Raw genomic sequence first — 22711 nt, 5'->3', positions numbered from 1 at the left:
TTGAATGAACCATCAGGATCGATGGGTTTTAAGCGGACGGGACAAGGCTTGAGGCCAGTACCTGTTCGCGGATTGGTTTTCTCTGCAGTGGACACTGAATGTTTTGCGATTGGTTTAAATAATTTTGAGAAACTTAGACAACATTATGGAAACTATTTTTGTAATCTACATGGGGACGCATGATACTTTACCCCTCTTTTTCGTAGGAAACAAACTGCCATCCGTCTCCATGATCCTTGCAAATTTGCAACTGAACCAAATTTATCAAACGTTATTACTGATTTGATTGTTGTATCTGAAAAGAATATTGGGAAAAGTGAAAAAAAAAATCGGTGAGTAATTCTGCCTCTGAGAGTCTCCAGGGGAGTCACATTAACTCAGTTGTTTTGAAAAATACGTAAAACCTAACTTTACTCAGTACTGAGTAACCATGTAATGGAGATTTTTTAAATAATCGAATAGGGCTGCCATTTCATAACTCATGAACCATATTAAAAATCTTTTAGTGAAATGATAAGAAAATTATATAAGCAATATATAAAAAATATAATCCGAAAATACTTTTCACGAAAATAGTCACGGTGGAGGATAATCGCAAAGGAAAAATAGGCAAGAACATTTTCTGCACGGTCGATTATACCAACCCAAATTTTAATTTTTTTTTCTCTCTCAAATTCGCCACTCATAGACATAGAAATTTTCCTCAATTTTCCAGGAAATTTTTCGAATATGATGAAATTCGAGAGAGGTTTCTATCAATTTATTAGTATTGTTGCAATTGCAACGAAAAAGACATATTTTTTTTCGATTTTCTGAAGTATAAGTATTTGTTTCTGTAGTACATAGTAATTCAAGATTTTTCTTAAACGATAATTAGGTACGTTTACTGGTTATAAAGAGACTTACGTTTAGTGTCCCTTTTTGTGTTTAGTTGTTCGATCGGTGATGGGATCACTGTAAATTAGATTCTTAGGTTAGGTTATGAATAACAAATTTTCCACAAAATTTAGGTTACGATTATAAAATTTTTCCTGGTTTCAATGTGTTTTGTGTCTGTTTTAAATATGCATGAAAGTCCCGTAGATTCCCGAGTAGCAGCTATATGATAAGTGATTCTAGGTTTAGTTTAGTTTTATGAATTCATTTTCTGCATCATCACTGCATAAAGTAACCTACGCTTACGACCATACTATTTCACTGTACTGTTTCCCCGTCATTAGTTTCAGTTCACTTTTATTACCAAATTCATTATATTCACTAATTCTAATAGGATAAGCAAATTTTAGTCAATTTTCACTAGCAATAAATAGATATTATATCGAATTTAATAAATACAATTGGCCCATTTTCTTCCATTACGGCCTTTTCTTTTGATCTGTGCCTGTCTGTCTGTCTGCCTGGCGTTTTGTCCCAGTGACTCACCGATAGTGGGGTACGTCAGAGCGGACAATGTATTAACATTTGAAGGTACATACCATCGCTGCAGTTGGATGTGTGGTGCGGCGCAACGGGTTGTTGCGACACTCCTCCCAGTACTTCGACGTCATTGGTCCGACGTACTTACAGTTGCACCGACGTCCAACACTGCGATTTTCATGGCTGGTCTCTCTAGAACTCCAGTCGCTGTCTGCACCAGAGCACGCCGGACCTGTCCATTAGACTGATGCAAAATTTGACTTTTTCGCTCCATAGTGCTTAAATGGTTTCAAATCGGGTCCTGATTAGCCTCCCAAAGTTGCAACTCATTTGGTTAGAAACAGACTTCGCACAAGCCATTTGAAGTTTACATGTAGATTACTATAGGAAATCTAAACTTTTTGTTCATTGCCTTCTAGTCTTTTTCCATAATGAGCTGCAAAACAGTTCGATAACCATTCTTATAGAAAATTTTTTCAGCTGCAACTTTGCTGAAGATCGTTTCTATATAAACCGAGACAGGAAAAAGTTATTAATTATTTAAGAGATTGGTAAACTTATGACATGATCAAGCAGCTGCTCTGTAGGCAACACTGTATTTTGCAGTGTGACATAGTAGCCATAATTTTTGTGTCCTATTCAACGCCCCAGAAACACCAATGTTGCCTGCTGAGCAGATGATTGAGCATGATCATAAGACTTCAGCGCATTGAACCATTGATAACTTTCGATCCTTGCATTTAATCAAAAAGAAGTCTTCAGCAAAGTTGTAGCTGGGAAAATTTCCTACAAGCACAGTTGAAAGCTTTTGAAGCAGACCGATATGGTGAATTATTAGATGGACATGAACAAAAATCTTGGTTTTATCATAGTAATTCCCATACAAACTTCAAATGGTTTGTGCCATCTCAGTCTCTCACCAAATTGGTTCAAATTTTGAGAGGTTAGTCAGCATCCGATTTGGAATCGTCTAAGTATTGTGGAGCGAAAATTTCAATTTTTGCATCACTCTACTGTCCATCCATGGACCGGATTGCATGGACCACCTGACCTTCCGGCCAGCAGTTCCTCGGCAGCGTCTCGTCCACGATGACGACGATGTCTCCTTCCCCGACTGGTTTGACGCGATGATACCACTTCGTCCTACGCGTGAGGGTTGGCAGATATTCAGTGACCCAGCGTCGCCAAAATCTGTTTGCGTAGACCTGCGACATCTTCCAGGTGTGCTTCAGCGTGTAGTTACAGTCATCGAATGTGATCGGGGGCTTTGAACCGACTGATGACCCGAGTAAGAACTGATTCGGGGTAAGCGGTGAAGACAGCTCATCGTCTAGCGGTAATTTAGTTAACGGCCGAGAATTGACGATTAGTTCGATTCCGGCTAACATGTTCTTTAGTAGCTCATCAGTGGAGGTGCGTGTGAGTTGGAGGTGCTTCAGGGCCTTCTTGACATATTGTACGAGGCGTTCCCAGGCTCTGCCGAAGTGCGGAGAAGCAGGTGGGTTGAATGACCATTTGGTGTCAGTGGTAACAAAATGTTCCATCAGCTTGTCCTGGTTAACTTTAGTTCTCGACTGGCTCCGATGAAGTTGGTGCCGCGATCGCTAACTATTTCCAGAGGGGTACCTCTCCTGGCGATGAAGTTTCGGATGGTAAGGAAGCACGAATCTGTTGTGAGGCTGTGAGCAACCTCGAGATGTATTGCTCGCACAGTGAGGCAGGTGATCAATACACCCCATCTTTTTTCGGCTCTCCGACCGATGACTACGGACATTGGACCGAAATAGTCGATACCGACATAGGAGAAGGGACGACAGAATGCTTTCAGACGCGTGGGGGGTAGAGCGGCCATTGCTAGGGCTATTGGCTTTGCCTGGCGATTCTTGCAGTGCTGACATTGTGATTGCACACGATTGTATGTCTATCGTAGCTGAGGTACGTAGAATCTACGTCTGATTTGGTTGAGCGTAGTCTGGTGGTTCATGTGACAGAACTGCTGGTGAATACTGGCTATAATAAGGTCTGTAACTGGATGACGCTTTGGCAACAGTATCGGGCGCTTCGTACACTCGTCCACACTTTCGCAAGCGTCTATGCGGCTTTTCATACGCAGCAGTCCACTTTCGTCCAGGAACGGACTAAGTCCATACAGTGAACTATTTCTAGATAATGAGGGTTATTCCGAGAGTCGAAGTGACTTTTGTCACTGGTGAAGTGAGAAAAGTCACGTCGTGGTGACGTGACTCTCAGTGCAAATCAAATGGAGAGTCACGTCACCACGACGTGACTTTTCTCACTTCACCAGTGACAAAAGTCACTTCGACTCTCGGAATAACCCCCAATGCGTTCTTCCATGGCATTTGGTTTCATCAACTGGGTTATTTCCGCGGCGAACTCAGCCTTTTGCACTGACTTCAGAATCAACAGCTCCGCCTCTCTCGGCTCCTCTTGAGTTAGCGGACCGGTGACAATAGGCTCCTTCGATAGTATTTTGCGTAGATTCGATGGATATCACTTTACGAAGGCCACGTGGCGCAGCAAACGTTTCCATCTGGAAAAGTCTTCCCACCTGAACAGTGCACGTTCGACGGAGTGGTGTAGTACATGCGGACGCTTTTCTTCCGCGGTACTATCGAATCTCGACATGCTCTCTCAATCCCCAGAGGAATTCAGGACCACGGTACCAGCGACTTGCAGGCGAAAGATCCGGTAGCCTCTGCCATTTCGTGGCATCGTCAGCAACGTTCAGCTTTGCTGGGATCCAGTTCCCTTCTTTTGGTTCTGTCAATTCCAAAATCTCGCTTATTCGCACCGCTACGAATTGGCTATATTTGCGGTGATCTGAGTTCAGCTAGCAAAGAACGTCACGTGAATCTGACCAAAAGAACCGTTCTGTAGGTTTCAGCTTTTGTGACTCTAGAAAGTCGTTCGCCAAGCGGGCTCCGATTACGGCTGCCTGAAGTTCTAGTCTGGGAATTGACACGAATTGCAATGGAGCTAGCCGTGTCTTCACGCCGACGAGCGCACATTCCACTACGCCATCTTCTTCAAATCGCAGATAGGCAACTGCAGCAAACTCGTTTTCAGATGCATCCACGAACACATGGAGCTGAATCACATTCCGTTCGCCTGTGCTCGTCTTCATCCGCTAACATCTAGGCACGCTGACAGTCTCCACTTGCGTAAGAACTCAAAACCACGTCTGCCATTTCTTCCACTGCTCGTTATTGATAGGATCGTCCAAATTAACACCGCTACGCCAAATTTCCTAAAGTAGTATTTTCAGGAACATTAGGAAGTGCGCCAGTAGTCCCAGCGGGTCGTAGATCATCATCAGTGTACTTAGGATCTGCCTTTTTGTTGGTACGATGAGACCCTGAAGTAGCTCGGCGTTAATCCTTGACGATAATTTGAAGGTAAAGGTATCGGTAGCACCACCACCGATACACCACCACAAGCCAAGGACTTTTTCCGTTCCCATCTCGCTCGGCACACTAAGGCTTTTCTCTCCTGGCATTGCTTCTAGTTCTCGCAGCACTCGACTTGAGTTCGACAATCAATTCCGTATTTCAAACCCTGCCTGTGCGTGAACAAACCGGACATCTTTCGCAAGCCTTATCGCCTCTTGTTCCGTCTCGACACTACAGAGCATATCATCAACGTAATGTTGTTTCACTATCGCTTCAGCTGCCCTTGGAAACTGATCCTGGAACCGTTGCGCATTGTGGTTCTTTACATACTGCGCACAGCTTGGTGAACGCGTTGCTCCGAATGCCATTACTTTCATCGCATAAACATCTGGACTACGGTTTAGTTCTCCGTTCCGCCATAGGAATCTTAGGCATTGTTGATCGAGACAGTTCATCAACACCTGAAGGAACATTTCTCGAATGTCACCCGCAATGGCAATTTGGTATTCCCGGAAACGGTGTAGGACGGATACAAGACAAGTGAGTAGATCCGGTCCAGTAAGCAGGTACGAATTCAGCGATACTCCCACTACCTTTGCGGCGGCGTCCCAAACAATACGGATCTTCCCCGGTTTATTTGGGTTAACCACAGGAAAGATTGGGAGGGACCAGACGCGTGTGAATTTCTCGGCGAGTTGGATATCCGTCAGCTTCATGATGTACCCGATTCGCTCGTAATCTCGCATGTTCTCCTTCAATGCTTCAGCTAGTTTAGGGTTACGTTGCATTCTCTTTTCTAAGCAAATCAGACGTCTCATCGCCATCGGCTTGCTGTCCGGCAGTCGAGCATCATCGTACCGCCAAAGTCATCCTGTTTCGTAACGCCTTTCCTTCAATTGGGTCATGAACTTCAGCAACTGTTCCGCTAGTTCATCGTCTTTCGATAAAAGTGGTTTCACAGGGCTCGTTACTGCAATACTGTCCAGTGAAAAGTAAGCTTTAACCGCATTATGGAGCTCTGCGTCACTCCGCTCGCAACACCGCAACTGAGGCCGAGACAAACACACCACTGACAGGATTTTATGGAGAGGTATAAATGATAATTTCAAATAATTTGTAAATCATTATTTAATTTTAAAAACATTGAGAACACGTACCTACATTTTAGTCGAAGCCATCTGGCCATGATCTTATAAATATGAATGTGGTCAATTCTCATCCCCCATGTCGCCACGGTGTTCAAAAAGTACTCTAATGCAAATATCACCTACTATATACAAGTGAATTTATTCCGGCTTACTTGTTTCCAGAAAAGATACAACTGTTTATTTGTTTACGAACCTAAATATTACAATTTTTACCGTGTTGCAACTATGTTACAACCTACCCCGACTGCTGAGTGTATTAAGGAGATTTGGTGAGAGAATTCCTTTGATTATTTTCAGATTGCTTTGTAGTGATCTAGCTTAGCGATGATTTCTTCATTAGGATCGTGGTTGGGATTGTTTGGAGGTCTTCATATTTGGACGGCTTCTTTGTAGTAAATTTTCTGCAACAATCGTCGCAGGAATTTGGCTGAACGGCCGGTGGTCGCATTAGTTTGTTCTGATATATAGAGCTCGGTGGCCTAGTAGTGACCGTTTCTGCTTCTTGAGCAGAAGATCGTAGGATGAATCTCAGACTCCTCCTATTGTTTGTTGTGTAGAAGAGAACTGAAAAAGGGCGGATAAAAAGATGTTTTCGATAAATTATAATCTACTTTGGTAAATTTTTAAGTATCCATTGTCTCCATTTTAGAAAAGCTAGTATTTTTGATAAGATAAAAAAAAATAAGTTAAAAACTCTTTCAATTGTATTTTTTCTGTGATTGATGTTCTAAACTGCATTTTTTAAACATTTGACGAAAATTTGGGATAGCGGCGCCGGTGGTGTAGTGGAAAGTGTGATTACCTCTAACCCAACAGGCCTGGGTTCAATCCCAGTCGGCGCTGCCGTTCTGAGGCAAAACATAAAGGGAAGTAAAGCCGTTGGTCCTCGGTTCATGAGTTGATGGGTCGAAAGGTAGGGTCCAGGTGTGATAGCTGCCTCCCTGGCGGAAAACAAGATCGAAGGAAAAAAATATTTGGGATTTTTTCCAGTGTACATTTTTTTCTTCTGAAAAAGCGAACCAGTTTCCTACAACTTTGTTTCAGATTTTATTTCGATTACATGAGCCGTTGTTGTGCTATGATTTATTGTAAAATATCGAATACACCATTTTGCAAAATGATGTACAAAACAAAATGGCCGAATTCCACCACAATCTTGGTTGATTACCCCTAGGGCAATGTTTCATGGAATTCGTAGAGGGAAAAATACAATCGATTCGCCAGTTGACGTGATGCTCAGAATGCATATCTGAAAAATATATATTTTTATATTCCTTCAAAATATTATAAAAGTACAAATTTCTTGTACCTAATTTCAACAAACCAAAGGAAAAAAAAAAACGAATTGGCTATATTTGCGGTGATCTGAGTTCAACTAGCAAAGAACGTCGCGTGAATCTAACCAAAAGAACCGTTCTGTAGGTTTCAGCTTTTGTGACTCTAGAATGTCGTTCGCCAAGCGGGCTCCGATTACGGCTGCCTGAAGTTCTAGTCTGGGAATTGACACGAATTGCAATGGAGCTAGCCGTGTCTTCACGCCGACGAGCGCACATTCCAGTACGCCATCTTCTTCAAATCGCAGGTAGGCAACTGCAGCAAACCCGTTTTCAGATGCATCCACGAACACATGGAGCTGAATCACATTCCGTTCGCCTGTGCTTGTCTTCATCCGCTAACATCTAGGCACGCTGACAGTCTCCACTTGCGTAAGAACTGATAACCACGTCTGCCATTTCTTCCACTGCTCGTTATTGATAGGATCGTCCCAATTAACACCACTACGCCAAATTTCCTGAAGTAGTATTTTCAGGAACATTAGGAAGTGCGCCAGTAGTCCCAGCGGGTCTTAGATCATCATCAGTGTACTTAGGATCTGCCTTTTTGTTGGTACGATGAGACCCTGAAGTAACTCGGCGTTAATCCTTGACGATAATTTGAAGGTAAAGGTATCGGTAGCAGTGCACCACCACAAGCCAAGGACTTTTTCCGTTCCCATCTCGCTCGGCATACTAAGGCTTTTCTCTCCTGGCATTGCTTCTAGTTCTCGCAGCACTCGACTTGAGTTCGACAATCAATTCCGTATTTCGAACCCTGCCTGTGCGTGAACAAACTGGACATCTTTCGCTAGCTTTATCGCCTCTTGTTCCGTCTCGACACTACAGAGCATATCATCAACGTAATGTTGTTTCACTATCGCTTCAGCTGCCCTCGGAAACTGATCCTGGAACCGTTGCGCATTGTGGTTCTTTACATACTGCGCACAGCTTGGTGAACGCGTTGCTCCGAATGCCATTACTTTCATCGCATAAACATCTGGACTACGGTTTAGTTCTCCGTTCCGCCATAGGAATCTTAGGCATTGTTGATCGAGACAGTTCATCAACACCTGAAGGAACATTTCTCGAATGTCACCCGTAATGGCAATTCGGTATTCCCGGAAACGGTGTAGGACGGATGCAAGACAAGTGAGAAGATCCGGTCCAGTAAGCAGGTACGAATTCAGCGATACTCCCGCTACCTTTGCGGCGGCGTCCCAAACAATACGGATCTTCGCCGGTTTATTTGGGTTAACCACAGGAAAGATTGGGAGGTACCAGACGCGTGTGAATTTTTCGGCGAGTTGGATATCCGTCAGCTTCTCGATGTACCCGATACGCTCGTAATCCCGTATGTTCTCCTTCAACGCTTCAGCTAGTTTAGGGTCACGTTGCATTCTCTTTTCTAAGCAAATCAGACGTCTCATCGCCATCGGCTTGCTGTCCGGCAGTCGAACATCATCGTACCGCCAAAGTAATCCTGTTTCGTACCGCCTTTCCTTCAATTGGTCATGGACTTCAGCAACTGTTTCGCTCGTTCATCGTCTTTCGATAAAAGTGGTTTCACAGGGCTCGTTACTCCAATACTGTCCAGTGAAAAGTAGGCTTTAACAGCATTATAGAGCTCTGCGTCACTCCGCTCGCAACACCGCAACTGAGGCTGAGACAAACACACCACTGACAGGATTTTATGGAGAGGTATAAATGATAATTTCAAATAATTTGCAAATCATTATTTAATTTTAAAAACATTGAGAACACGTACCTACATTTTAGTCGAAGCTATCTGGCCATGATCTTATAAAAATGAATGTGGTCAATTCTCATCCCCCATGTCGCCACGGTGTTCAAAAAGTACTCTGATGCAAATATCACCTACTATATACAAGTGAATTAATTCCGGCTTCCTTGTTTCCAGAAAAGATACAGCTGTTTTTTTGTTTACGAACCTAAATATTACAATTTTTACCGTGTTGCAACTATGTTACAACCTACCCCAACTGCTGAGTGTATTAAGGAGATTTGGTGAGAGAATTCCTTTGATTATTTTCAGATTGCTTTGTAGTGATCTAGCTTAGCGATGATTTCTTCATTAGGATCGTGATTGGGATTGTTTGGAGGTCTTCATATTTGGACGGCTTCTTTGTAGTCAATTTTCTGCAACAATCGTCGCAGAAATTTGGCTGAACGGCCGGTGGTCGCATTAGTTTGTTCTGATATATAGAGCTCGGTGGCCTAGTAGTGACCGTTTCTGCTTCTTGAGCAGAAGATCGTAGGATGAATCTCAGACTCAGACTATTTTTTTGTGTAGAAGAGAACTAAAAAAGGGCGGATAAAAAGATGTTTTCGATAAATTATAATCTAATTTGGTAAATTTTTAAGTATCCATTGTCTCCATTTTAGAAAAGCTAGCATTTTTGATAAGATAAAAAAAAATAAGTTAAAAACTCTTTCAATTGTATTTTTTCTGTGATTGATGTTTTCAACTGCATTTTTTAAACATTTGACGAAAATTTGGGATGGCGGCGCCAGTGGTGTAGTGGAAAGTGTGATAACCTCTCACCCAACAGGCCTGGGTTCAATCCCAGTCGGAGCCGCCGGGATGTTCTGAGGCATATCATCTTCCCTTCGGAATGGAAGTAAAGCCGTTGGTCCCCGGTTGATGAGTTGATGGGTGGAAAGGTAGGGTCTAGGTGTAAGAGCTGCTCCCTGGCTTCGGTCGCATTGGTGCTCAGCATGAAAAACAAGATCGAAGGAAAAAAATATTTGGGATTTTTTCCAGTGTGCATTTTTTTTTCTGAAAAAGCGAACCAGTTTCCTACAACTTTGTTTCAGATTTTATTTCGATTACATGAGCCGTTGTTGTGCTATGATTTATTGTAAAGTATCGAATACACCATTTTGCAAAATGATGTACAAAACAAAATGGCCGAATTCCACCACAATCTTGGTTGATTACCCCTAGGGCAATGTTTCATGGAATTCGTAGAGGGAAAAATACAATCGATTCGCCAGTTGACGTGATGCTCAGAATGCATATCTGAAAAAAAAAATACATTTTTATATTCCTTCAAAATATTGGGAAAAAAAATTAAAGTACAAATTTCTTGTACCTCATTAAGGAAAACGTTATAAATATCGTAAAACAACAATGGAGCAAAACCATCATACATGGTAATAATTTTTCAGTGTCCAACCTGTGAGCTCTCTGCACTATTTTTCTTGTCCAAAGGTACCCTGAAGCTCGCACAAAATTAACCGACCAAGCCATACGATGTTCGATGGACCAAGCCCAGTCAGCCCAGGATAGTATAGACGGAGGACTTGAAACATACTCACCCTAGCGCTTGTTGGTCCGTTCCATAGGTTACCCGATATCCCCGTGTCTCGTGACTGGGTAATTAACCACCATTTAACGTGATTTATCGAATATTGCAACAATTTAAATCCGCTACCCTACGGAGGTGCACGATGAGCTCGAAGACAGGACCGAACGGCAGTACGTCCAATCGTTTCTTCGAATAGGCTAATTAATGGGAATTGAATGTACCCCTCCCCCCATCCCTTTCTCTATCTCTCGCTTCGTACCGATAGGTACATACACCAATTGCGCGAAAGTGCCATTTTACGCGCCATTCGATGTTGTATTTTCTCGCTGTTTAGCGGGCTTAATTAGCAGTATAAGCGATAACTGGCGGGCGGCCTACGGATCGGATTTTATGAGGTCTGGAATGAATGTGCGGTCGGCGGTGCGCACATAAATCGGTTCGATGCTCTCATTTGTTAATTACAGTCACGATTGTGTTCATGTTGTGTACAGGCTGAGCTGAAATAAATGTCACCCCCACGCACCCCCACGGTGGAATATCTGTTACCGATAATCGGAAACAATAGCTCAATGGATTCCACTGGAGCGAGAATGGAACATTTTGAATAATATGTCACTGTGCTTAGAAGCATTCATCATGAGCTTGTTTGTCGTTCACCACACTGGCACTATGAAATGGAGGCGGATTTGTTTGAACAGTTTGTCGACGGGAGTTTTGAAATGAATAAACGCTGTTTAGCACCGATGATTGATGATCGATTTGTCGTTCAGTTGGTTGAGTCAATGCTAAATGCAATGAATACTTACAGTGACTGATCGTCAAATTCTGTCACTGCAATTAATAGAATGACTGTTGGTAATGAAACTTCACAACATTCCACATTTATGACGACAATACATATTCATCACATGAGCAATCTGACTCAGCGACCACACGGTCGTGACCATGGCTCTAAATCTTAATCTCAAATCACCCAGCTTATTAGGCCAATTAGCGTCCTAGCTATTGGTCGGTTTGTCTTTTGGACAGCTTAATTCGCGAACCAAACAAATGAATGAACGAGGTTATAACTTAATTCAACCACACGAGCGAGCATCGATCCAGATCAAACCCGCCAACAACAACCCATGCCAAACTGGGCAGTCAATCCAAAGTCAGTCCCCCTAGTTTGTTCGCCTCAAACAGCCCTCAACAGTCCATTCATTCGGGTCGGCTCAGGTGAAAAGATAATCACTATAATAACATCAATCCGATCTAACCGCAATCTGCGGGCACTGACCGCCGTGGCACGCTGACCGCCGTGGCACGCTGACCGTTTCAGACCAGCCCAGCCCTCCAATAATTAACCTAGGTCTGCTTAATTCGTATCCCCAACAGTGCGCACGCCGCCACACCAAGGAAAACTATGCGGCCGCCTCGGAGGAGAAATACATTTAATTATGATTGTAAAATTAAAAATACATTATCCTCTCACCCTGAAAACAGTCCCCTTGTACTCGGCCCCTGTAAGGGGTCCGAAATCAGATTGGTTAGATTTCGCTGCTGCGAATTACTAACCGTGGGGTAGTATATGGTAATTAAACTAACGATGAAGGAGTTTCAACACTTCAAAACGGACCTACGGTAGCAGCAGCAACTGCAATTAAGGCAATTGAATATTTGTCCTAATTCAATCAGCACCGATTTTCTGCACGTGTGGGCACCAACAAAAAACGGACAAGGTGTGTGGGCTACATTGGTATGCGGAGAAAATTATATGCATGTCTGACAGGGTCGTCATAACCGTGTGACAGGGGAAACACACCCTGGTGGTGACTAGTGATGAATGAGAGGTGGTTTACATGGGGTTTCTGACGATCTCATAAGCCTATATTGAACCAGGATTGATAAAATTACCTAGGATACGATTCGACAATTGACTGCTTCTTGTTGTACTTCGCAGTTTCTTCATTCACTCATGCAGTGTCCCTGTTGAAAATTATCCATGCTATACAGTCCTGGTGGTAATTTTGCACACGCTTCTCAAAATTGAACCACCTAATCAGCGATTGGCTCCAAAACTTGATTCAAATCTATACCCCAGTTTTCACGTCTTTTCTTAGAAAATTACTAAAACCATGTGTTAGAAATTAGCAAAGGTGATTAGAGCTTCTTGATTTTTAATATTGTGTCATTTTCTGAAACCCCAGCCAAAGATAATTGATTCAACTGATTTCCTACTTGTTTTTTGATCAAATTTTAACTAATTAGTTATAATTAATTAAAGAAAGACTAATTGCATGCAAATTGCAGACAGCCAAGCTCTTGTAATAAAAAAATTAGGATCATACTAATTACGAGATAGCTACTCAATTTTTACTAATTACGAGATAGCTACTCAATTTGGAATAACTTCCATTTGATGTACCTCGTAAAATAACAAATATCTTAAGGCTTTATTCAGACGTACACACAAAGGAGTATCTAACTTTACACGTGATGGAATCCAGCTTTGACATAAAGGATGTGACGTAAACAAACATGTCAGTGCTAAAAAATTCGTTACTCGACGAAAAGAACGTTTGATTTGAGCTGAATTTCGCGTCTATTATGACTCAATTGTATGTCAAAATTTACGCTCGCATATTTCAGTCTCAGAGCACTTAAATTAACATTTCTTAATGTGTAGTTAAATAATTTTATAGGTTCACTGTTCAATTGAATTCTTAAAATTAACAATCATTATTGTTTATAAAATTATTATAAAACTCTTTCAACAACTAGACAACAGAACTTCTATATGCGGTCATTTATAACAGGTTTTGGATACCGTCCATACTGTAACTGTAAGAGCATCTTCAATCTCCCGGTTGGATATAGAACCACCATTTGTTGTCAAATAGCACAGCTAGTAGACATTGGGAAACCCTTACGGAATGAATCCTTATGAATGTGGGCGTCTTAGTGGAATCTGTATAAAGAGAGAGAGAGAAAAGAGAAGGATTATTAATTTCCATTTAATTCCACTACCTTATTAGCTTATCCATGACTGATACGCATATTTCGTCAACAATGTGCAGATTTCTTCAGTGTCTTGTGTCAGTGTGTCAGTGTCGAGTATTAGACACTGAAGAAGTTTACACATTACAGACGATATTTCCGTATCTGTCAAGGATAAGCAAATAAGGTAGTGGAATTAAATGGAAATTACTAATCCTTCTCTCTCACCTTACGGAATGATTTGTTCAAATTGTTAAAGCAAATTGTATGGATCCAGGGCCAAAAATACATTATGTACGCGTAATCGGAGGAACTCATGTAAATCCCGTAAATCATGTAATGGAGCAACTCAAAGACTTCTTAGTCTCTCCAAAAAAGATCTATGTACTTTTAGCGGCCTAGTTAGGGGCCACTGTTCAAGTAAATATTATTTAAAACAGCTAGGCAAATTGGAAGATGACAAGTGTCGATTCTGCAACCTAGAGAGTGAAAACTCGGAACATTTACTATGTAACTGTGCAGCACTTTTTCATAAAAGGAAAACATTTTTCGATAAGAGTTTAATGCAGCCCTCAGATGTATGGATGACTTCTCCCAGTAAGGCAATAAAGTTCATTCGTTCTATAATACCTTACTGGGACAACGCCTATAGTCAGCTAGTGGAAATCACTCGAACAAATAGTGATACAACACCCTGATGTGCCATACATTAAACCGGGGCCCGCCACAATAGATCAAATAACTGGTCGCAGTGGAAAAATGTACCCAACATACGAAAAGAAAAAAAATCCCGCGGAGGAAGTACAGAATCTCCTTCCAGAACACATGATCCTGTATGGCAAAACATTGAACATAGGAACGTCCAAATGAGTGGCACTCTACTAATTTCACAGTAGACTAGATCAGGAATGTAGCTGGACAAAATTAATAATTCCTCTTGGTGACATTGTAGCGATTTAATTTTAAGATCCGTAAACTTATTTTTAAGAAATTTTGTATATAGGAGAAATAGCTCTAATGTTGGCCAATGGATCTAAGATTGGGCCCATCGCTAAAAATCTGCTATTTATCAATTGTATCTAGATCAACGCGTCATCAGGATGGTACTAAAGGATATTTTTGGTCGCTATTGAAAATTTAGTCGATTGCTGAATTTATGTATGGGTCCAAATTAGGGGCATTACGGCCGACCTTACATCCATTTCCCCTATGATGCCATTTGTATCTTTTAAACGAAGCATTTGAAAGGTTGGGTTTCTTGGACAAAGTTGGCTGTGAGATTAGGTTGAATAACCCTACAACAGGCATTAAAGCTGATAGTTAGAAATATTTATGTCAAGTTAAGATTAGTTAGCACATGTCGAATATGTACAGGAAACCGAAAATTGTATGAGATTTTCATTTCCGTGTAACCTTTTTTGACCGTCTCTATCAGCTCCACCAAATGATCGAATAAAGTATGATATATTCACTCATATATCTATACCAACAATTTTTGACGAAAGTGGAGTTATTCCTTATAATAATAGTCAAAAAATTAGAATCCCGGCATTTTTTAAGATGTTGATTCTACATCATGATTAGATTTAAAAAAAAACTTCCCAAGCAACACACTTCCGTGCAGCAACTTGAATAAGTTGCACAGGAGTTGCAACAACTTTTTTTGCGACAGGTGGGCTGCTAGGGTTGTCAGATTTTAAATCTGGTATATTCAGAAAATGATAAATGGAGTCAAAAGAGTTCGGACTGGTAGCAATTCGTATCAAAAATATTTAATTCTGTCTATGAATTTCTTGGCAATCAACCAAATATCTGAGAACATAAATTTATACAGGTACAGGTAACACTTTGATTACAAATCTACAATATTATATAGACCTCAGCTTTATTGTTTATTCAAAATAACATTCAGGAAATAGAATAAATTATCAGCATCCCGAATCTATTCACAATCATAGACAAGTTAAACATTTCAGATACCGAACTTCAAAAATATTGCTACTTCATTCCGGAAAACTATCAAAAGCTTCCGAATTAAGTTGAAGAAGATTCCTACTTTATGAATATCGCCTTCTTGGTTTAGCTTTCAGTCACTTTCAATAGTAAAGCAGAATGCTTCTACGATTCGAAGTTTCGGTGCAATGTATTTTGACTGAAAGCCAAACCAAGAAAACGAACTACAATTACAGTCGTCAACTCATATTAATGTCAATATCTAGCATATAATTATTTTTTAAGCTACAAGATGTGATGAAAGAGCAGAAATGATATTTCTGTTAGGTTGCAGCAGTATACAAGTTGAAAATGATGATAGTACGAATCGAATGAGGCATTTCTTGCCAAGTTACCATTTGATGATACGATCCTGTGGTAGGCCCAAAGTCTAGCGGTGACTTCACTACGCGTTCGAACGCTTTACTTCTCTTTCAAATGCAATAAGTAAAGTGCAATTTGTTGTCAACATCATGACAGCTTATAAAATATATAACATAGAAACTTAATACCAAAGACGTATCTTTATAATACCAAAAAGTTTGTATCGATGATCGGAATTTTCTACCAGAGAAGTAACTGACAAAACATTTGGTTGATTTGAAGTCGCCATACAAAATCTTACATATCTCAACACCTGTAAGTGATAGAGAGTTGACGTAGTGGGCAAAAATGTTTGTTTTAATATTATGTAAAACTTGACCCAAGATGCCATTTTGCTATCTCAACTTACAAAAAAAGGTTTTTCATATCCCTGGATTAATCATGAAAAATTAAGCTCAAAAGAACGATCTAATCATCTACACAAACTTATCCATAGACACTGCGTGTCGGAAATAATGCCTTTTTGGGTAAATAATAAAACACACGTTTTAGCGCTTTTAAACCAATATGCCCAGCTGAGGTAAACAAGGCTTAGAAGATGATTGATAACCCGAGCAGAGTCTGAGATCAAATTGAAGACTAAATTTGTTGTTGTGATGTCGCTGATAATGATTACTCAGGTTGCTGTCATTTTGGTCGTCCGGTGACATCACACTGAAAACTAATTCTGCTGTAAGTGAGAGCAAACTGAAAACTCTATTTGATGTACATTTTTCCTGTTGCCAACAAAACGAGTATCCAATTTGAGGCTCTACTGAACCAATGGAAACAAAATTGCAACAACATATTTTTGAAGAGCAAAATGAAAACAAAATTTGTCAATCGAGTAAACTGAAATCAAATTATGATTTCAGTTTGATGCTGCATTTTGCTCGGGAAAAGACTTCATTACAGCTTGAGGTCTAAGGTGGCAAAGTAATTTTTTCTGAGGTGCACAATTTGACAAAAGATAAATCTTTAAACATAATCCATCCAGTTTGCTTAGTAGGGATCAAGGAAACGAGTATTGGAGCCTCTTTAGAATACTACCATTACATGTCTAAAACTAGAGCTTTGAGTGGGTTGGTTTATTTCCTTTAAATTCCGTTATAATTGCTTATCTTTTGACAGATACGCGTATTTCGTCTACTACTTGCAGACTTCATCAGTGCCAAGTACTCCAACCCACTCAAAGCTCTTCATAAAGGGATTCCGTTAAGAGGTTCGACAAATTTAAAGGATCTAAAACTAGATTGTTTTAGGCTAACATGACTATCAAATCTGTACCTGAGCAGTTCCAGGCGAAAAAATAATCCAATTACAGAATTCCATGAACCTTCGCATAATTGTTAGCTAGGGGTGTTTGAGCTGGAATTCAGTCATTTTTTCAAAATAACGTATTCGATATATTTCAATAATTCATTACAAGAAAACGGCTAACCTAATCGGAATGGTCTGAGAGTTGTAGGAAACTGGATTGCCGGTTCAAAAAAAATACACACTGATGAAAAGAAATAACAAATTTTCCTCAAAACATAAAAAAAAAACTTTGTATAGAATATACGTATTCTCGGCAACCTAAGCAGCGATCAACTTTCTATAGTCTTTTTCTCTAAGGAACGCACACATATGCATTATTGGTTTATTTACAATCTTTTGCTGCCAGCTGCTGTAACAATTTCAGACAAAATAATTGTCAAAAACTGTTTTGAAACGCTTTTACAAAGCTCCAAACTTCTCTAGTGAGAGCGACTATTGTGGGCAACATCTTTTTATTCGGCAACCTTTCTATTTGAGCGGCGTGTTAAACAGCTGTGCTTTCACCGGCAACTCGAAATCAGCAGCATTTTGTAGTGCGTGTGTTTCATTTCAAGAAAACCCTGCTAGATTACTTTTTCTCAGTGGTAAAAATATAATCAAATTGAAGCTAAAAGCTTAAAGAATCGTTTGAATGCACTCAGCGAAGTGTTTTCGTAAGAAAATCCAGTGAAATTAGCGTTTCAATTTGGGTTGCCGAAAATAGTCTGTCATGCCGAAGCCGTCATTTCGCCTAGGAAACGATTTTCTGGACTAAAAAATATGTTTTCTGAATTCAAAACAATAATTTGCGCTGAAAGCTGATGATCTACGAGGTTGATCAATTTTGAAGTTTCCATTGTATCCTTTTTAGAAAAGTTAGCATTTTTGATAATTCACTCATGTATCCTGTACACCCCTGATGGCCAACTTCGTTATCTTTGCCTGTTGGCCTAAGGTCTCCTCAATCTTCGTGATAGCATCTGGGGATAAGCATTTCTTATTCAGCTGCTGGATGCCAGTCAGACGCTGTTTGAGCAGCACCTCCGTAGTGGACAGACGATCGGATGGGCGAAGCATTTCATCTACCGCCATGCTATGGTTACCGCGGCAGTGTTCGCGTCGCACCTCTACACTTTGCTATTATCGGATTGACAACATTGTCCACGCTACGCCAGTCTATGTTTCAGCTAATCATATGACTCGTGGAGGCATTCGTAGGGACTTGTGAAGATCAGAGCTATGTATTACGCTCCTTCGAGGATGTCAACTCACCATTTATGATTTATGGTAAGCTTTCAAATAAACATAAGGTTAAAACACTGAACAATGTATTTTTATGTTATTGAAATTTTTAACATTTTTGGCGAAGATTTGTGAATTTGTTTTTTAGCGTATATTTTTTTTTTCAGAAAAGGCAATTAAGTTTCCTGCAACATTTCAAATGGAAGTGACGTTTTTGAATTATGATTTGTTGAAAATGTAGAATACGCCTTTTATGATTTTATTGCGAGACTCAAAATGACCGAATTTTAGCTCAAATGTGAATGATTGACCTTAACAAACAATCATGTAAAGATTTATGCAAATCGGAGCAGGTTGCGTCAGATCAATTCGTCATTTGGCGTGGAACTGCTCTATAAGTTAATAAGATGCGATGGATTCTTCAGTGATGCTTTAGATATTGATGTGGCACTGAGGAAGTCTACAGGTAGTGAATGCAATACGCCTATCTGTCTAAAGATACACAATTATAACGGAATTAAAATAAAAAACAAAACTCAACCCACTCAAAATTTCTTCATACACGATCCAGCTAAGATGTTCAACAAAATCGAATGACATGGAATCCTCGTTCAAATTCCTTTCGCATCTTTTTTAGAACAATCTTCGAACTCTCCCGAGAATTCCCTGATAATTCATATTGAAATAAAATTGGATTTATCCTTTCAATTGATATTAAAATCCTTCTCAAATTCACCTTCAAATTTTTATCCTAATATCCAAACCATTTGTGGAACAGTTACATCATTTGGGTCATCATTCGTTTATAGCATTTCTAAGGTGAGTCACGGCAAGATAAATTGCAAAGCTATTCGGCTGCTGTAATATCGGCAAATATTGAAGTGTGTGAGCCTCGACATGGTGACATGGAACGAGGAGTGTATAAGGATGTGAAAAAGGAGGTTCCCTCCTCGTTTCAGATCCTCAATCGAAATGGGATCATATTATACGACGGAATTAAAAACAAATGTTGCTTATGTAAGATGGAGGAAGGACAAAAGCCAGACGAAATAAATCAGCATCAAGGCGAATGAAACAGATGCTAATAGAATATATGAAGACCCCACTGAAGGCTGAAAAAAATAGCGAGGAGAAGCCAATCAATGATGAAACCCAAAAAACAGCCATGGGTGTTCATTGTTCATGAACCGGAATGAGGATATTTAGAAAGGGAAGCTAGGAATTATGGAAGCAACAACAAACAAAAAACGGGGAAGAAGCAAAGATGATGACTTTAGGGATTCTGAAGAGAGAGGAGCTGCGGGAGAAAGCAGAAACTGACTGTAAGTCAACTAATAGGAAGAAAGAGAAGAATTCGACACAACACTCATTCGATAATTTTGTGTCTCTCAATTCTACTCGGCTCCGTTGAGTTTTCTCTAAAACAGTTAAGCCGAACTAATTTAAACGAATTAAAATAACACCTAATTACCAAAAATTTACCGTTTTTAATATATTGTTAAAGCTAAATACACTTAAAATAACTTATTATGCGATATCTCACGTATTTACCATTTTCCATAGGCAAGCATTTTCAATCCGGCCTTGCCAGACGATCATGTTTGTTCTATTTTAGCCTATTTTAGCGACATGTTAACTTTTCTTTGTGACCAAAAAGATATCAGAGGGGGCACCCGGGTTTGAACCGGGGACCTCTCGATCTGCAGTCGAATGCTCTACCACTGAGCTATACCCCCGTTGATGGAAGATTTACTAAATTAAATTAATAAGGTCGTGCTCACGGACAAATTTTTTTTTTATCAATTAACTAATTACTTCCTACTACTAAACATCTATAAGATCTCCTCTTAATAGCAATGCTTCATCATAAATCCTCGAGTATATATTAGAATAGTTATAAAAAACGAGAATGGTGCGTTTGCCCAGTGATGAAATTGTATCGTATGTTCCCTTACTTTTTGCGTACGTGTATACCAAAGGTTTTAAAGTTGCGCAAGAGAATATACCCAAGAAAAACACATGTTCTACAACAGTTTATATAACCTTTGTATGACTGGTTTTGGTTGTTTAGCAGTTCACTCAACTATGAATTTTGGATACTTGTGTAGTACTTCTATAACATGTCTATTAACTAAAAGCAATTTCCATTCAATTCTCGATTTATACGATTCAAAAAATTTACAAGTCATTAATTAATTTCAATAAAGAACTAAATATTTAAAAAAAAAAGTATCTGCCTTTACTAAGCAAACGAAGGTTCCACCGAGATTTGAACTCGGATCGCAGGATTCAAAGTCCTGAGTGCTAACCATTACACCATGGAACCTCTTCGTAAAAATTATGAATTTAACTAATTTTTCAATGCTTGATTAAATTAAAAGGTTTGATTTGTGCAGTTGATGCACAAGCTGTAAAACAATTGACGCTAATTGATTTTCCAAAATCTATAGGATCAATTTTATTATGTTATCCAGCGAAAACCTCAATGCAAAATATATTCACATATATTCTCATCCATTTCAAACAATCCGCTGTATAATTGGATTTCGCCCATTGTCAATTAGCATCAGTCCCGCTCCACCAGCCAGCCGTCTGATACGCTGGTTATTCGCCCATCCTACGCTGCACTGTCCTGCCATGGTTTGGATTAGAGGCGATTCTGTAGCGGTTCAGTTTGCCCGATCTTAGCAGAAACTGCATATACATGAGAGTAAAGCTCATAGGTGTCCACCAGCTCAGTGCCATCAGGTTGAAGGAGATAAGTGCATGCATAATGACAAGCGATTATATGCCCTTTTTCTCCTGCCCCCGGAGGATCAAACGGATAGACGTGTTCCACGATAAGCGCGAAAACGAGCATTTATATCGAGCTTTTCCCGTTTGCCAGTCAAAGCACTTCGCTCCGACACTGGACGCAGAGGACGTGGGAAGAGGCAGGTCGTGTATGTCGGTCGCACCTAGTGGGAATCAGCCTATTTACGTCTTAGCTGTGTAACCGCCGCCGTCACCGCCACTGACCAGCCAGACTCTTCGACTCTGTCTAATCACTTTAATTGAACATTCGCTGATAAATCGACCACCTCGTGTGCGACTAAATAGCATAATTGATCATATGGGTATATTTTTGCATACGAAACGCCTGGGTCTTAGCCACGATTTGAACCGTGAAGGTGGTCTAGCGTGAAAGGCTAGGGCCATTCGTAAATTACGTTATGGTTGGTGAACGTCAAGAAAGTCAACGAATAGGTCAAGACCAATTCTTCCAGATCAAGTAATATCAACGTGGATCATGGAAACATCGTTTATGTGTGACCCCTTTTCAGTCCACGCTCTGGTACCATATTTTAAATTGCGCTTGTTGGTGAGTTTGTTTGTTTGGTTAGAGAGCTCAAGAACCTTGGTGTTGCGGTCGCTCGGATCGGAACGAAAACCAGTTCCGATGGTGGATGCAAATCTCTCTAGGCCCTAACGTGGCTCAATTAAAGTGCCTTTATGCACCTCTTCCAGATTCGAGCCTGAAGACGACGACGCTCATTTTTCACTCGAACACAACACCACCGACCACTGCAGATCAATGACCCTCTCTGAACCGTTCAACACCTGTGAGCCGAGCGCGAGTGCGCTCGCGAGAGACTAAAGAAGGGTCATTTCTTATCTATCTATACTCCGCACTGACCGATAGACTCAATGATGGTGATGATGATGATGATATGATGATGTTAGTACAAGAGCAGACACAGCTTGAACCGGAGTACACATACACGAAAGATTGAACCAACTGAAATTTAAGTTTCGTTCAATCAAGTTCGCTAAAACGTAGCTTACTCATAGACTCAATAAAAATTTTCCTCAATTTTCCTGGAAATATTTTTCGAATTTAAGGAAAATCGATTATGATTTCACTAAGTCTATTAGTATGCTTCTATACTGAGAAAAGTTTCCGTCGATTTTTAAGGAAAAGCGAGAACAATTTTACTCAGTCTATGAGTAACCTACGATTTTGCGATTTTTAGTGAAAAACCACTCAATTTTGAGTCGATCTAATCGGCCGTGTAGCAGAACGACCAACCGCACCGTGTGCGTATTAACCAACCTCTCCAACCTACTGATAAGTGGCGGTGGTGGCGTCTTGCTTACGTACAGAGAGCGTACGTAAGACCCCGGGGCAAAGTAGTTGGACCGTAATAAACAAGATTAAAATCAGAGAGTTTTTAATT

General features: G+C 40.3%; 2 protein-coding genes and 2 non-coding genes across 4 annotated transcripts in view; 1 reads left to right on the top strand and 3 right to left on the bottom strand.

Moving 5' to 3' along the window:
- Nox (NADPH oxidase) overlaps positions 1-22711 on the top strand; it is a 242636-nt gene that overhangs the window by 95987 nt on the left and 123938 nt on the right. The gene's annotated exons all lie outside the window — the stretch shown is intronic.
- The window catches only part of LOC135705766 (ejaculatory bulb-specific protein 3-like), a 173934-nt gene that overhangs the window by 137381 nt on the left and 13842 nt on the right, over positions 1-22711 (bottom strand). The window lies entirely within an intron of this gene.
- On the bottom strand, positions 20159-20230 carry TRNAC-GCA (transfer RNA cysteine (anticodon GCA)). Its single transcript has one exon. It is a non-coding gene; the product is annotated as a tRNA-Cys (tRNA).
- TRNAQ-UUG (transfer RNA glutamine (anticodon UUG)) lies at positions 20749-20820 on the bottom strand. Its single transcript has one exon. It is a non-coding gene; the product is annotated as a tRNA-Gln (tRNA).

Source organism: Ochlerotatus camptorhynchus, unplaced genomic scaffold, assembly GCF_037179485.1.
Source record: "Ochlerotatus camptorhynchus isolate MF236.1 unplaced genomic scaffold, CSIRO-AGI_Acam_v1.1 ptg000274l, whole genome shotgun sequence".
In the NCBI taxonomy this organism is placed as follows: Eukaryota; Metazoa; Arthropoda; class Insecta; order Diptera; family Culicidae; genus Ochlerotatus; species Ochlerotatus camptorhynchus.
Note: the sequence above shows the minus strand (reverse complement) of the source record. Positions and strands in the feature narration are given on the sequence as shown.